The following is a 4,867-nucleotide window of genomic DNA, read 5'->3' on the forward strand; positions in this document are numbered from 1 at the left end:
GGGGGTTGCGGGGGCCAGAAAAGGGATTGTGGATTGCAAATTAATGAAATTAACCTAATCTTTCCCATTCAGCGGCCCCGCCGCGGGCCGGCCGAGTTGGGCGGGCTTCCTAATTGCTCGGGTTAATCTCATTAATTCCATTGTGCGGCGCAGTTAACAACTCCCGCCGCCCCACCTCTCCGCCCCCACCCCTTTTTCTCAGATTGGGTCCTATTATTGGGTGCGATTTCCTCTGCAAGAAACTCCAATTCATTGTGGCCAGTTTTACTTTAGGGCTACTTTTTGCCCCATTTCGGAACTTGGTTTGTTTCAGAACATGCAGAGGAGCTGCTACGTCCTTTCTCAAGATTAAAAAGTTCGCTCTTCCTCCGGACCCGCAAGCCCTCACCGCCAAATTTCTCCTCTATTTTTTTTTTAAATCTCGAGATTCTCTCCCGAGTGGAACTGGTTAACCCCACCCCCAACCCTTTTGTTTTTGCAAAGGCCAAAATTTGTAAAAGCGAAATCGACGAAAGAGGTGCGTTGTGGTTCTTAAAATATGTGTATCTATTTTTTCCGCAGGCACTTTGGGTCTGAAAATTACTTTAGGAATCCGAAGGCCCCTACCCAGCAGAGACCAAATTCAGCCGCTCAATAGACTTCGCCACCCAGAGTAGCACGCTTCAGCGATGCTTCCAGCTGCTCCCCGCGAGGGTGTCGGTAGGTTTTCTGTTTTTTCTCTTGCTTTTAAAAAATTATTCTTGGAAATGGGGTGTCTCCTCCCGCATACTGGTTTTATTTTCAATCCAAAATCTGAATATGGGGCTTTGGGGATTCCCCACCCCCTTCCCCAACAGTATGTGGCATTTTCCCCCATCCGTCTCGCGGGCTCCCTGACTGTAACAGGCCCCCTAGCTGTCTTTCTACCCGACAGGCCCCGGCTGGGCTCTCCAGCCCCAGCGGCCTGGCTGAAAGCGGGCTCTGCTCGCGGCAGGCGGCCGCGGCACCGGCCGTCCGCCGGAGCTGCTGAAGACGCATCCAGACCACGACGGTGCGCGGGCGACAGAACGCCCTTTGAGAAGGTAGGCGACGGTGCGCGCGGAACGAAAGTAGCCCCCCGAGGTCATTGCGGGCCGGGCGCACACCCCAGTATTGCAGAGATGGCCTTTCTGGGCCCTTCGCACAGGAACCTCCAGCCATTCCAGGCATAGGGGTAGGGCCAAGCCCCGGCGAAACGGCCCGAGGGCCGGGTTGAGGGGCAGCTCGGGCTTGCCGAAGGAGGACCGCCTTTAACTCACGCCCATTTCTCCCTGTTGCTCTCTGGCTAATTAACAGGGATCCCCGCAGGGTTGTGTGATGTGGCTACGGCATGGCCACGTCTGTGGGCTGCCTCCTCCCGGGCGGTAGGGCAAAGGGGAAAGGGCACTTGTCAATTGCTGTTCCCGGGTCAGGGGAACGGAGGCGCGGAGGGTAGGTCCCGCCCGGGCGCAGAACTCCCGCGGTGCGCGAGAGCGGCCGGGAGAAGCCAGGCGGCGGCGCTTCTCCTAGGCCTCCCCTCGTGGACCTCTGCATCCTCAGGCCCACTCGCTTCTTGCTTCTTTGAATGCTGAGCAGACTAAGAAGATGTTGTACGGGGAGGTTAGGGCGAGACCGGGATGGGTCTCAGTTTGGGTCAGCAGCAGTTTCTTTTCTTTTTTTTTTTTTTTTTTAATTAACGATAGAAACCACTCCCAGGGGATGGAGTGTGACCCTCCCCTTCAGAGAGGTCAGGTCTACGGAAAGAAGTGCCTCGCTTTCCCTTTGCTACTAACTAGGAATAGAGCCCCCCCCCCCCCCCCCCCTGGGTGACTTTAAAAATCACCAGTTCCCCGGGAACACATTCCCCGCCAACCTTTTCTGGGTTTGATTCTGCAGGGCAATTGATGGAAGACGACTAGAGGCTGCCACTCCCGTAGTGAGTCTTGGCCACGTTTGTGTTCTCTGGGCAGCGTGTGCGTTAGTAGATCCAAGACCTCTGCTGAACCCGGCCGAGGCAGAAGCGCTGCAGAAAACCGAGGCAGATCCCCAGTCCATTTCTGTGAAGTTGCTCAAACTGGCAAGGCGCGGACACACGTCAGCCATGTTTCTAAAAAGAGCGCTTTCTAGTTTTTAAATAAAGCGACCTCACCACACACGCGTCAGCCTCCTTCCACTTGGTACACCGTTGTTTTTAATAATCAGCTTTAGCAAACCCCTAGATTTCGTCCCTTGCTTTTCTGCAGTGCGCTCTTGGTACCATCCGATTCCTGGAAGAGCACTGTACAAGGAGTCTGAGCGTCAGAGCTCTCGACTCATGGTTGCCACCTTGCAAATTTTCCCCCCTCTAGGTCTCCGGGTTTTTGTATTTTGTTTTTGTTTTGTTTTGTTTTGTTTTGTTTTGTTTTAGTTGATGGAACCAACGCCAGCAATCACTGGGTCCCTTACAACTTTAAGAATTAACGAGGCTGGGTAATTGTCGCCCCTTCCCCAGGGATACTGAGGGTAGACCTGGGGCATTTTTCTAGTTCTTTTCCCTGGGGCAAAGGAGCTTGCTATCCCCACCCCCTCTGAGGGCAGGGTCTCTATCAGCTGGGTCCAAGATGAGGAAAAGGGAGTCTGAAAGCTCTGTCCTCTTGCGGAAGGGACTTTCTGGGACCACACAGGGAACCAATCGCCACCGTAGTCCGGAGATTCGGCTATTCTTTTCCTCAGGGAGCTCACCCCCTGCGCAGCGGGGGCTCCCCGTCCTGCTTGCCCCTCAATCTGCTGGCTGCACGGTGTCTGCGGGGAAGCGGGAGCCCCGGGAAGGCGGTGCGCCTTGCGGTGCCGCGCACTGAGTGTCCTCCACGGCCGAAACCCACAAGTGTCCGCCAGGCACTAAACAATCAGAGGGCTTGCGTCGCCAGGCGCAATTGGAATAACAAATGCAACACACGCAAATTGCCCGCCTCCTGTTCCTAAGCGATTGTTTGTCGGCCTGCAGGCTCCGCTCAGCAGGGGAGGATCGGGAGCGTCCGGAGGCGGCCAGCAAGCGCCTTGGTCGGACATCCAGTAAACATGCCGCTGATTTTACTTATTATCACCCAAACACGATTTCACACAAAGCAATCACCATGCCAGAAGTCTATGAAAATGTGTTCGTTGAGGAATCAGTCGCCCCGGTAATAGTCCTCATTTTTAATATATTAAAGAACAGATCAGCGGATTGCGAGTGCGTAAGGTATGCGTGCGGTTGGGTATCTGTCAAGGCGCTTTTCTTCCCTCCACAATCATCGCTAAATTGACTCGTAGAGCATAGATTAAATTGCCTCTCTGATTTAAAACAGAGTGCCCAAATTTGGAGTGTGCGTCTGGGTATCGCCTCGGACCCCGAGAGGTTCTCATCTTGGTGGGAACTGTTGCCCAGTGTCCTTCTGCACACGCATGCACGCACGGCTGTTACAAAAATATGCCATGCGGTCCTAATTTTTTGAGGTTTCGGGAACTTTCTTAATTCTTTCGGCCTCTCACCCGATCGCAGCTCATAATCGGATGCCCTTAAGAAGGATTTTTCTCGGCTTGAGCAAAAAGTTGGCTTGTCCTTTTCAAAGGAAGGGTGAAGTAGCTGGGGCAGAGGAATGTGGAACAATGAGCAGACCGGGCTGTGGCCGGTGCGCAGCGTGGAGACCCCCATCCACGCCTTCACAGCGCAAATCGGCTTCATTGTCTGAAGACGGGCTTAAAAAAAAAAAAAAAAAATCCAGTGCCTCGAAATTGTGTTCAAGCCCCAGTTCTTGGCCCTGCGCCTTGGAGGACACCTCCCGTAGCCCCTGGGGGGTTCCCTTGTGAGGTCCAGTGGGTGGCTGAGGGCCCCAGGGGCAGATCCCGCCGAGCCCTAAGAGGCAAGTGCACACAAGGGCTGGATCTCCCGCACGCGTTCAAGAGTGATGTAGAGACGCTCACTAGCTGAGTTTTGCTCCAAGTTTTGCAACATTGCAAATAAGCGCTCTGAGCCCCTGAGGACGAAATAATCAAGGTGTTAGGAAAACTCAGCATAACTTGGGGGGTGGGGCGGGAAGGGTGGGAGGAGGAAGACGAGGGTGTCGAAAATGACGTCTTCCCAAAGCATCAGAAAAAAATAGCCCCGGGTTTCTAGGGTTGCAGAAACCCGCTCTCAGCCGAGCTGTTTACCAAAGTTGGTTTCAAAGTGACTTGCACCGTTGCTTTTGCAAATCACAGAATGCAAATGACGATAATTTGTTCTCCGTGGAACTTTCTCTTGAAATGATTAGCGGAGTCAGTCATTTGAAAATGAGAGCGAATGCACAGACGGTTCCGAAGCCCCTCGCTAACCGATAGCAGCTTCTAAAGTTTTCATTCATGTAAACCTCATTAATGAAGATCTTTTATTTAAACGTCAAGGGGATTTGAAATTTAGAGTAAATTATGAAGCTTGTATGTCTAGCCAAGTCATGGGTCAAATGCATTTGTGAAAAACTGCTAAAAGAGCATATGGTTTTGAATTTTTCTACAATGACTAGTGTTTAAATAAATTGCTTGTACTGCTTAACTTCATGTGTAATTTTGACAGAAATTGGCCTATAGCCTTTTGATATGTAAACATTTCAGCCTTTTATGCGGTATAAAAAAGACACTTGCTTTTTAAGGATCAGCTCAGGCAGTCACCCTGTAATTCTGAAAGCTGGCACCTACCATTACATTCTTGCTAGATTTCAACTTTCCAGTGGCAGCCTCGGGGAGAAAAAAAAAAAAAAAGAAAGAAAGAAAGAAAGAAAGAGGATATTTCAAAAGCAATGTCCATTTGGGATTAAAAGCTACAAATGAGGTGAGAACGTGCCACTTACTATCTGAAAGAAATGGATAAACCATA

At 51.6% G+C, this 4,867-nt stretch overlaps 1 long non-coding RNA gene across 1 annotated transcript; it reads left to right on the forward strand.

Annotated features, from left to right (window-relative positions):
- The first annotated feature begins 397 nt into the window (after positions 1–397).
- Positions 398–3,353, forward strand: LOC131998920 (uncharacterized). Its single transcript, XR_009398923.1, has 3 exons — positions 398–699; positions 914–1,061; positions 2,981–3,353. It is a non-coding gene; the product is annotated as an uncharacterized LOC131998920 (long non-coding RNA).
- The last annotated feature ends 1,514 nt before the right edge of the window (positions 3,354–4,867 follow it).

Source organism: Mustela nigripes, chromosome 13 (genome assembly GCF_022355385.1).
Source record: "Mustela nigripes isolate SB6536 chromosome 13, MUSNIG.SB6536, whole genome shotgun sequence".
Lineage (NCBI taxonomy): Eukaryota > Metazoa > Chordata > Mammalia > Carnivora > Mustelidae > Mustela > Mustela nigripes.